General features: G+C 39.1%; 1 non-coding gene across 1 annotated transcript; it reads right to left on the bottom strand.

Moving 5' to 3' along the window:
* Positions 1-4,681: 4,681 nt before the first annotated feature.
* LOC132646903 (small nucleolar RNA SNORA17) lies at positions 4,682-4,812 on the bottom strand. The gene has a single exon (XR_009585238.1). It is a non-coding gene; the product is annotated as a small nucleolar RNA SNORA17 (small nucleolar RNA).
* Between the last annotated feature and the right edge of the window lie 7,220 nt (positions 4,813-12,032).

The following is a 12,032-nucleotide window of genomic DNA, read 5'->3' as shown; positions in this document are numbered from 1 at the left end:
TATAATATGACTCATATCATATATATCCCAAAATGAAATAAAATGTAACCTATGTACACAACCATGTTCACTATAATTTTATATATAATCAATCAGAATTAGGTCATTCAAAGAGATAGGTGCTAATTTAAATTATCAAGTGATCACTTTATGTCCACAGAAATAGAAACAAACTCCATTGCTGCTTCTAAGACTGAAATGTGTCTTCTCACAGCGTACAAGCCATGCTAGGCTGTGTATGGCTCTTGCTTGCCTTTCCCAGCCTTTTAGCTTTTAACGCTAATCTCCTCCTATAGCCCAACCAAGTCCATTAGGCTTTTTATCCAACTGACACAGGAACCAGGCCGCTTTTCCTTTAACAAAGAACTCATTAAGACCCATCATACAGCCCTCCTTTGTTGAGACTGATGAGACTTTGCTGTCAAATATTTGTGATTAATCTTAACTCTAAGTGCAATTTTGTGAGCCACGTTTTCAAATTGCTGACTCCTGAAATATTTCATCTTTTGTCTCCCTCACAGATTGTTCTTGAACATTGAGAGATGAAATTGCAGCATCGGTTTTCTTTGTCACAAGATTGGCAGATTGCATGAAAAATTGAGCAAATAACACAGAGAAGATTTTGGATTAGAAGGGAAATATATATAACAATGGCTCTTCAGAAGCATTGGGACAAACAAAGCAAAGGCCATTTTAGAAATGCGTTGCTCTGAGAAGGTATTGAGTGTTTCTCTTATACTTTCTTTGAAAGTAATGTACTGTATGGTTAAAAGATCACTTTGAGGTGTATTGTGGGTGTAGAAAATAAATAATAATAATAATAATAAAATAAAATAAAAACTCCGTCTAGGTTTTTTGGCCTCGGGGCCTCCGGCCGACTTGGCTGAGGCACAGGGAACAGCCAGCGGGGCAGGGCTGGGAGGGATCAGCAGGAGGTGGGGGTGCATCCTCACACGCTTGGGTTTAGGCTGGAAACTAAGAGGAATCTCCCCCTTACCTCCCCCTTCCATCGCAGGGCCAGTGGCGACTGGGCCTTCTCAGCAGACTCCTGGCGGCAGTCAGCAAAGGAGACCCCGACAAGCCGTCATAGTAAGGCCTGCCAGGAGGGGCACAGGAAGCACCCTAACTCCTTGGCCAGCTTCGCCCTCAAGACTATAGAAGAACATGTCTGCAAAGCAAGTCGAAGTTTGAAGATTTGGCCAAGAGCGACAAAGCTTGTTATGACACAGAAATGAAGAATTACCTTCCTCCCAAAGGGGATGCGAAAGGGAAGAAAAAAAAATCCTAATGCTCCAAAAAGACCACCGTCTGCCTTCTCCCTGTTTTGCTCTGAACATCACCCAAAGATCAAAAGTGAACACCTGGGCTGTCTATTGGAGCTACTGTAAAGAAGCAGGGTGAGATGTGGTCTGAACAATCTGCCAAAGATAAACAACCATATGAGCAGAAGGTGGCTAAACTAAAGGAGAAGTATGTAAAGGATATTGCTGCATACCGCACTAAGGGTAAATGTGAAGCAGGAAAGGGGCCTCCTAGGCCAGCAGGCTCAAAGAAGAATGAACCGGAACAGGAGCAAGAGGAGGAGGAGGAGGAGGAGGAAGAAGAAGAAGATGACAATGAAGAGAAGGAGGAACAATAAATGGCTGTCCTAAAATGTGTGAACTGTTTATGTGCTCGTGCAACTATTTTGCTAAGAATGTGAAATTCAAGTGCAGCTCAACATTAGCTTCAGTATAAAAACTGTACAGGTTTTTGTAGAACTGATGAGATTCTTTATAAAAATAAAATATTTTTTTAAAAAGGAGTTTGTAGCTTTTTCAGGGGCTAAAAAATAGTTAGATTTAAAGTTTTTGATGTTGAATGTTTCTAAATATTTAATGGTTTCTTAATATCTTATGGTAGCAAAAACAAAACTTCATAGGAATTTATATTACCAATAAATTATTTTGGATGTTGAATTTTTGTTTTGTTTTGTTTCTTAATTTCTAATAAAGTAATGTATATTTTAAAAATCCATCTACAATTTCTTTATATTGAAAAACTAGCAATCAATCCATTTGGTGATTAATAGAGGCATATTAGACTATTTCTCTGCTGAAGAATATCACATCCCTCTTAAAGTCATCAACCTAAACAGTGTCTTTCAGATTCCTTACTAAAAATGACTCTTCCAGCATTTCTGCATTACCCTCAGAAAACATGTGCCTGGTGGTACTTCAGGCTGCCTAAGTACCACTTACATACAGCCTTCACAGAAGAGCCTAAAGGCTGTCAGCCAGATTCTGGGTAAAGGCGTACAGGAACCACAGGTGAACACACAATGTAACATAGTGACCTAGTGTTCCAAGGAAGAGCTCAAGAGGACAGGTTTTATTTTTCCTGTAGGAAAAAAATAATGTGCTTAATGAGCAGGGACCTCCCTAGTCCCATTTCTGAAATCCATGTAAAATGAGGAGAGAGCATACTCTGCAAAGCTATTTTCTGACCTTCACAGCCACAGCATGGCATGTTCATCCTCCCATATAATCAATAATAATAACAATGATGATGATGATGAAGAGGGGGAGGAGGAGGGAGAGGAAGAGGAAGAAAAGAAGAAGATAGTGTTAAAATTTTTTTAAAGATATGTCCCAGGTAGAAAAAAAACACATTTGAGACAAGAATGTATTGTGGTTAGTCCTCTCATACAAACAACTCTGCTTTTAGCTGTGTTTTAATTACTTTTATGTTTATTTTTCCCTTTTTACTGGTATTTTGTGAATTTTATATCTTGCACCCCAATCCCACTTATCTATCTCATTTCCATCCTCCACCTTGCAACCTCCCCTAACAGAGAAAAAAAAAAAATCTCATTACGGAAGCTGTAGTGTGTCAGTGTGTCCCACAGTATACCTTTTTGTCCACACTTCTTTCCTTCCTACATGTTTGTTGCTATGACTTGTGCTCTGGTATGAGGCCTCTGGCTTCTATTACTCCATCAAAACTGGAAACTCATGGTGACTTGGATGTCCTTTTGTTGCCCTGTGTCATGGAGATCCTACAGGTTATCAATGGAGGGCCAGCAGTTCATCAATGGAGTAAATGTTGTAGTAGGCCAAGTCAAAGCCCTACATCTGTTCCTGAGCGATATCTAAACTTGTCAGCCTGCCACTCTTCCACTCTCATGCCCTCAGGACAGCTCAACTGCATGCCCACAACAAGGGCCAGCTCTACTCTACAGCTCAGGTGAGAGGCTTAAGCTTTTCCACCTGCCATAAATGGCAAGGGAGAAGGGAAAGGAGGAGGGTGTATTTCCCCAGACTGGGTCATCACCCAGCAGAGAAGAGGCAGTTTTTTTGGTTTTGTTTTGTTTTTTGTTTTACTTTTTCAAAAAAAAAAAAAAAAAAAGTCTGAACTCCAGAAGTTCCCCAGAAAGGAAACTCCCTCCGGAGAATTCACACAGGCCTCATGCATGCCAGACTCCCTTAACTTTGTATAACTTGTAAACTTTGTATGCTTTGCAGGAAAGGCTGAAGAAGGAGCAGGACTGAGGGTCCTGAGCACCTCAGCTGAGCTAGGAATACCCTCCCTGAGAGGTGCAATGTCTCTGCTGAAGAAGCCTCCTCTCAGAACTGTTTGGTTTCTGGGCTCCCATGTCTCAGAATGCCCTTTCCTTGGGACACTGCCCTACCTCAGAGCTGGGATATCTTCCCAGGCTTTGGAGTTGTGGGTTTCCTGGACACCTTCCCACCCATTCAGGAAGGCCAACAATGTATACTCCCACAATCAGTGTCAACTCCGCTGTGTTGCCCAGACAAGGTGCAGGGCCTGCTCCCCCAAGTATTTCAGCCAGTGAGGGACAAGGCCAGTTCTCCCATTCTCATGACCCAAGGGCCAGGGCTCCTACCCACTTCAGGTAGTGAGGGCAAAAGGGAGCCGAGGGAGATCTCTCCCTCAATACCAAACAGCAGGCAAGAGGAAGGGCCAACCCACCCCCATTCTCATGCTTTTGGGACCTGCAACACCCACATCCAGGGCCGGCTCTGCTATGCTGCCCAGGCAAGGTACAGGCCACTCTCCCAAGCGCTGCAGCTGGTGATGGTCAGGGACAGCTCTCCTGCTCTTATGACCCCAGGGGCAGCTCTTCCACATGCTATAGATGGAGGAGAAGGCATCTCTCCCTTGTCCACACCACAGCACTGAAGACGGGAAGTAGGGTCGGCTCTCCCATGTTCATGTCCTCCGGTGTGGCTTGGAGCCCAGGTGAGAAACAGGGCCGGTTCTGCACAGCCCTCAGCCATCAGCATACACCCAGGTGGCAGCCCAGTCCAGGAACATCTACTTGGCCTTTGGTTGTAATACAAACCAGCTGCTGCAGGGCCACGGACCCACACTTGGGCCCCAGTGACAGCATAGCCCAGGACCCCACCATGATCCCAGGTGGCATCGCCAGCTACTCACATCAGGCTGTTCCTCACTCACTCCAGTCTCTAGTTCTGCTTCTCTTCATTGTATCCACATCCTTCTCTTTCTTATTTCTCTTTCTTGTCCATTTCTCTATCACTTACTTGTTCCTCTTAGTGGCGCATGGGGTCATCTCAGGAGTGGTATGCCCTGCTCATGCATAACCTTGCAATGGTCATCTCAGGTATGGTCTATCCTCCTAGACCTTCATAGTGCCAGACTGGTGGTCATCTCAGGCTAGCTCAGGTTATTAATCATTCAGACGTTCACCTGTCAGAACGCTGAGCACAGACATAGCCTTTCTCCTATCTCTAACCTAGTAACACACATGTGACACAGCAGACATGGTGCAATGCCTCCAGGGGCAAGGTTTTAATTCTTACTTGACATCATATGAAATTTTAGTAACACTGGTGAATGTGTACAATAAGGTAATAGAGTGAAAATATAAAAATATAAAAGACATTATATACTATAAAATAAGCAAACATGCAAAGCCTCCTCATTCACCCTGATAGCCTAAGAAGGCAAAAGGCCTTCTGTGTCTCTGGAAAGAGCTGTTCCCTGAACCAGAGATTTCAAGCCCAACAAGTTGACATTTGCTTTATTTTCAATGGATCCTTAAAAAGTAAACACAGATGTAGCCAATGGGCAACTCAGGCTTTCCATAGTAAGGGGTATGGGAGCTATCTGTCTCCGTTACCTCTTCCGGGGCTGCCTCATCAGGCCACAGGGGAAAAGGATGTGCTCAATCCTGATGTGACTTTATGAGCTGGGGTGGGTTGGTGGGGGGAAGGGCTCCCTTTCTCCGAGGAACAGAGGAGGAGAGGTGGAGGAAGAAGGAGGAAGGGTAGCTCTGGGAGGAGAGGAAGAGAAGGTTATGAACAGGATGTAAAGTGAATAAATTAATTAGTTAAAAAGACAAAAATAAGAGTAAATAATTAACTACTGAGGTAGTTTTATGCACTAATCTTAATTAATCAGAAGTTGTTTTAATACTTCACAATCAAATGTTTTGATATTAGTATATGTTGGTCACAATTATTAACAAAGTTTGGCCTTATTGTACCTCCTGAATTGCTCTATTTTATCACAGAAAAAGATTATGATCTGAATTACACTCATTTCTAGGGAAGTCTGTTATTTCTTCCAAATTCTAAAGATAGAGTTTGGAGAAAAGGCTCAGTCAGTAAACTGTTTTGCAAGCTTAAGGGTCCAAGTAGATAGCAAGCACCCATGGAAAAGCTGTGTGCAATTATGCATATCTATAACCTTAGCAGTAAAAGAAAAAAAGAATCAGATGAATTTCAAAAATGTATTGGCCATGCATCCTAGCTAACTGGTGAACACCAAATTCAAAAAGTTAACATGGCGAAGTCTAGAAAAAGCAGCTGACTTTGACTCCTGGCCTCTATGTGTATACACATTCACATACATGAGCAAATATATGCATCACCACATGCATGCATTCATGTGCACACACGGTGGGGGGGAGGAGGAAAGGAAGGAGACAAGATTCTGTGAATAGGTTGCCTAACTATTCTCCCTTGATTAATTTGTCAGTCATCAAAAGTGAGACTTTTTGCTTTCAAATCATTCATCTACCATCTTTCTTCTTTTAAAGAATGAAAACAAAGAACATCATCTGTACTTTTTTGTAAATTCCTTCCTCCTTCCACCTAAAAGTTTATCAACTATAATTGTAATGTTGACTTCCGTAATAAAAATATTTGTAGAAAGATTGTTATAGTACTGAATACAAACTGTTCTCTGTGTCTAACCCAGTAAACCTGGCCAGATTATCTGGTAGGCTGGGTATCTGACATTTTCTTGGCTTCCGTAATCCCTATTATAAAGCCGGTGACTCAGTTACTCTAAGTGATATCCTGATAAGATCCTAATAGACCCTTCTAGAAACTAGCAGTTCATTGGCCTTCTTATTTTCTTATAAATATTTGGACCTTATTATTAAGTACATTGTTCATCTGAGTATCTTCAAATGGACTCTCACACCTGACACTCAACTAGAAGCTTTGCTCAAAAATAGATAAATAAATATGTGGTTTATTGCACAAATAAAGCAAGACAGCCATGAATTTTCAACAATGATTAATAATTTTTTCTTGTTACACACAGTGCTAGAAATTAAAGAAATTACCAATCTGATATTGAAAAACTCAATTAAAAAAGAATAATTTGGGGGGTGGAGCTGGGGAGATGGCTCAGTGCTTAAAAGCACTGGCTGTTCCTCCAGAAGACCAGGGTTCAATTCCCAGCACATAATTGTGTGTAACTCCAGTACCAGGGGATCTGACAACATAACATAGACATGCATGCAGGCAAGACATCAATGTACATAAAATAAAAAGCAAATCTAAAAACAAAAATGAGTTGGTAACATGCATGTAGTTTCTACAGTGGTGTTGAAACAGTAATAAAAAAATAAGTACATTTGAAACAATTATGAACATGTTGATATTTTGAAATAGGAATTATTTCAGTCCTGTCTGGGGATACACAAATGACACAGCTGCTATACTAAAGTAGGGTTGTAATTCAGGCTTGGTCCTGTACTGTATCCCTAAAGGTTAAAAAAAAAGTCCTACTATGAATATCACATGGATTGATAATTTTTTAATTTTAATTTTTTTCCTCACAATTTATTCATTATAACCCAATTGAAGTCCCCAGTCCAAACCTCCCTCCCTATTTCTCCCATCCCCTTCCCCTAGTCCACTGAAAGGGGGAGTTCTCCACCATTGCCATCTGCCCATACCTTGTTATGTCTTATCAGGACTGTCTGATTCTCTTCCTCCATGGCCTGGCAAGGCCGCATCACCAGCGGTGATCAAAGAGCAGTCAACCAAGTTCATGATAGAGGCAGCCCTTGCTCTGGATTAATAATTTTAAATGTGTTAATTGGTCATTCCTATTATTGATTAATATCCTTATCTAGGCTTCAACCACGTCATATTAGGGAGTCTGACAAGTTGTTAGGACTTCCTAAAATCTCTTTCCAAGAGACAAGCCTCCTTCTGGATGGAGTCTTTATCTGCTTGCAGCATAAGATTCTTAAAGACAGTCTCACTTTTGGAGATGGAAGACTTGGTTTCAATAGTCTGCTTGAGAGAAACAAGTGTCTCTATCGAATGCCTTCATTTCTGCCAAGAGGGTTAAATGTAGTAACTTGAAGGATTCAGGCATTTCTTGGAGAATTTTAAGCAGGCTTTTAAATTCTGTGCAGATCACTTATCTTTCTCTGGAGTTCTGGTGTCTTTTAATTAGTACATTTTTTCTAAGATAGATCTGTACATTGGCTGCTAAGGAGATCTTTGAATCCTGGGAGCAGCTAACTATGTGCTTTGCCTGTTCTTCTTTATTCTTGTTGTTGTTAATTTTAAATATTTGTTCTCAAAGAATACTGGCATAGAAAAATGTTTATGACATTATAAGTGAAGAAATTAAATGCTAATGCAGGTGCACAGTATGACCTCAATTAATTTTGAAATATTAATACAGAAATATGCAGGTGAATATTTTTGGTGAATGTGAGGTAAAGCAATTATCTCTTAGATTCACATGTTGAATAAAAACACATCACTAATGTCATGACATGAAAAAAACAAAATCCTTTTGAAGATTTCTTAAATGGAGTACATTCATGGTCATATCAACTCCAGCATGCTTTCTTTTCTCCTGCCCAAATCCATATTTTATGTATTTGGCTCAGCTCCTTAACATTATACAGACACTGTCATAAAGCATTCAAGAGTTTAATACAATAAAGACTTAAGAAGAAGATGGAGCAGTTCATACAACAATTTGCAAGCAATTGAAACTGAACATTGATTATCTTCATTTTAAAAATTATGTTTTACCACCCACCAAAGCAAAACTCTTCCTGCCCACTTCCTATTAGATCACCAAGCCTCATATTTCATGGACATTCCTTTTCTCCTCTTCCATCATTTCTGTACCTCTCTTCCTTAAAGCAGTAAAATAAATTACTTCATCTGACCATCAAATACATTCAAGTTTCTTTTTTTGATTGAGGATTTTCAACAGTGGTCCCCTCTGGATTCCACCATCTATTCTACCCTGTTTTCAAAGGTATTCCAAAAGTCAATTACCACTGAAAAAAAATATCCCAATGTGCTAATTTTAATTATTAGAGTGACCTTCCTTAAACTAGTCTATTCATTAAAGTTTAAGTTTGTTTAATATATGAATATTAGTTCTGTGGTTCCTGTGAGAGGACTGATTTAAATGGCTTTAGTATGAATTTATTCTCCTTTAGAAAAATTTTGTTTTATCACAATTATTTTATAGACTTTATATTATTCTTTAAATTAGTTAATGGACTTAAAAAATAAAATAAACACGAAAGAATCCATCAGTTTTTACATGCATATTAAATATCAATGGTTTATTTTAGTAATGTTAAAATGAAAGAATATTTTATGTAATGAAAATGACATGGACATTTATTCAATTCCATCCTTCATAATGAATGTGCTGGTATATGTATTTGAAAACTAAAATGATTTTTTTTCATAATACTGCTACCTAGGAGTACCCATGTGATTCTATTTGCTACAGAGTTGAAAACCCCAGTCTGAAATAAAAAGGCATTCCCATTGTTTTACATTTACCACACACTATTGCCTGTGTTCTATTTTATCACTTTTTTAAAAGTTGGCAAAATTTATTAATTTATATCAAAAGAATTTATATGCTGCCAAGTGAATTAAGCTTATCAGTTCTTACAATGCATATAGGAACCATGCCCAGACTCTCCAAATATATTATGCAGTCATTAAAGCCAGCAGAATTTGGTATGACTGATTCATAGATTCCGAAAGACTATTATTTGGGCACTCGATATTCATGAATAAAATTTCTGGCTAGATTTCAGGAGAAACTTATGATGGTAGATCAATAAAAAAATAAAGAAATTATTGAGTCTGACAAAAGAGGAAAAGCAGATAAAATCCCATTCTTTTTAATATGCTCTGATGGCAGAATATAGATGATGATGTCAAAGAGTAAAGATGTGAAGTGCACATTGTGGGAAGCAGAACATTGAATAGAATATCTGAACAATGATAAAAGCTCAGAAGTGATTTATTCCTTTTGAAATATAGTAACTAGTGTTATGTTTTATAATAGATTACATCATAGATTGAAAAAAGTATATTATATACTGCTATTCATAATCATAGAAAAACCAATGAAATAAAATGAGAGAAGTATAGATCAGGTATACTTTTTCTTAATATTTTTCTTAATTTTCAAAATTTCTAAACAATGTAAATGAATTTCACAGTGAGAAACTATAAAGGATGTTATTTAAACAAATGTGTGTATATAAGAAGGTTTTCATTTACTTTCTCAATTTTATTTTTAAATATCAAGTTTAATTATGTTTCTATCATCTCCCCTTATTTCTTCTCCCTCCATTTCCTCCTATAATTTATGCCCTCAAATTTATGCTTTTTTTCAATTATATGTGTGTGTGGCTGCTTGTGTGTGTGGATGTGCATGTTCAACGTATTTGTGTGTGCAGATGAATGAAATAGAAATGGAACCTATTAAGTCCACTTAATGCTTCTTACATGAAAATGATTTATTGACGCAATTCTTGCCATTGGGTAAAAATTTAATGGCTTATCCCTAGAGAAGACTAATTGTCCCTTGGTCAACAGTCATTGATTTTCTATAGCTCTTTACTTTCAGGGGAGCAACGTAAAATCTCACCCATCCATGTTGGTGTGTCAACTGGTACTTTTATAATTTGTCTTGTTTAAGTAACAACAGCCTTCATTGGTGTAGCTTCAATGTCATGTCTAGAAGACAAAATTTGCAGCAGACTTCCTAGTCTGCTTCCTAGTTCCCAGATTTCTCTGGTTTTTGGCATCTTTTTCCCCCTCTTTTACAATGTTCCATGAACCTTAGGTGTGGAAGTGGTAGTGTAGCTTTATCAAATAGAACCAAAAACATCATGGTCAGATGTTCTCGAAATTTTGACTAGCTGTAATTTTCTGTAATGGTCTCCATCTTCTGATAAAGGAAATGTCTTTGATGAGCTGTAGGGATTACACCTATCTATTGATATAAGGATTCATATTTTTGAGATATTTTTTAAATTATTTTTAAATTTATTACAATTTATTCACTTTGTATCCCAGCTGTAGCCCCCTCCCTTATCCCCTCCCTCATCCCCTCCTAATCCCACCTCCTTCCCTCTTTTTCTCTCATGCCATTCCCCTAGTCCACTGATAGGGGAGGTCTTCCTCCCCTTCCATCTGACCCTAGCCTATCAGGTCTCATCAGGACTGTCTGCATAGTCTTCCTCTGTGGCCTGGTAAGGCACCCACACACACACAGGAAGGTGATCAAAGAGCCAGCCACTGAGTTCATGTCAGAGACAAGCCCCTGTTCCCCTATTGGAATAAAAATAGTACTGGTTTTGAAAAGTGGCAGTTTTAAGCTCTTCTCCCAAGAACTATGACCTCTCTAGCCAAGGGTTTGCAATACCTCCTTCCTGTTGATCTGCCCTTAAGTCCAAATAGACAGTTAATAGCAAGCACCACAATATAAGTGTCACTATTGTACTTTTAACAATGTCTTGCTGTGCTGGTCATTGTTATGCTCCATAAGCCTTACACCTGGGTAAAACTACTGAATGCTTCTCTCACATATATGAGCAGAATATATAATATCTTCTTGGGTTATAAAAGCTAGTCCTCAGGGAGGATTCAATCATATAAAATATAGCTTGAATTCTTTGAGTCCTGTCTTCAATATGCATGTTGTCTTCAAGCAATGGGGACTTAACTTTGAGAGGCAATAAAGAAAAAAAAAGTCTACAGTAAACTATAGCTAGTTTCTTAGACTCCCCTGACCAACAATTTGAAAGGGTTTTTCTCATACTTGATATTGTGTAGGCTTAGAATTTTGCAAACACCAATTTTATTTAAGGTTTTAAATGCCTCGACTTCCCTTCCAATTCCCCAACCTTATGTAAGAGATTAGTAGGCAAAGGGGCTGTAGACTGCTTTGAGCTACTTCCTGCTAATAAGGGTCAGCAGGTTCATTAGGAATACACCAAATTCAGTCAAATCAAAGAGCAAAAGAGCTGCAGCAACATGAAACAGAAGAAGAACAATTCAGTAAAAGCGGCACAAGTCCACTTTAGTGACAAAACTCAACCAAAGTAGCGTGAGCAGTTCTCTGCAGCATTTTTCTCTGTAAAAACCAACAAAGGGTCTGAACCCTTGTAAAGCGGAGGAGGCTCACTGTCTGTGGGATTCTACACATTCCTTCACAGAGTCCACACGAAGATACTTTTCCAGCTCATGAAAGCCATGCCCCTCACGTGCTTAAGGCAGTTTTCAGCTGACAAACATCAAGTCTTCTCTCAGACCTGTTTTACATTGGGTTGTCTTCCTTGTGGTGGGGGGGCATGCCTACACCCCACACTTGGGACCAGAGCAAGAAAACATAGTTACATGACATAACTGAGTTTCCAAAGAAACCAGAAACTGCCACTTCAATGTCCTTAAAGAAAATTACCTCCCCCTTTCCCT

This window comes from Meriones unguiculatus, chromosome 12 (assembly GCF_030254825.1).
Source record: "Meriones unguiculatus strain TT.TT164.6M chromosome 12, Bangor_MerUng_6.1, whole genome shotgun sequence".
Classification (NCBI taxonomy): Eukaryota; Metazoa; Chordata; class Mammalia; order Rodentia; family Muridae; genus Meriones; species Meriones unguiculatus.
This window is presented reverse-complemented; position numbering and strand designations above follow the sequence as displayed.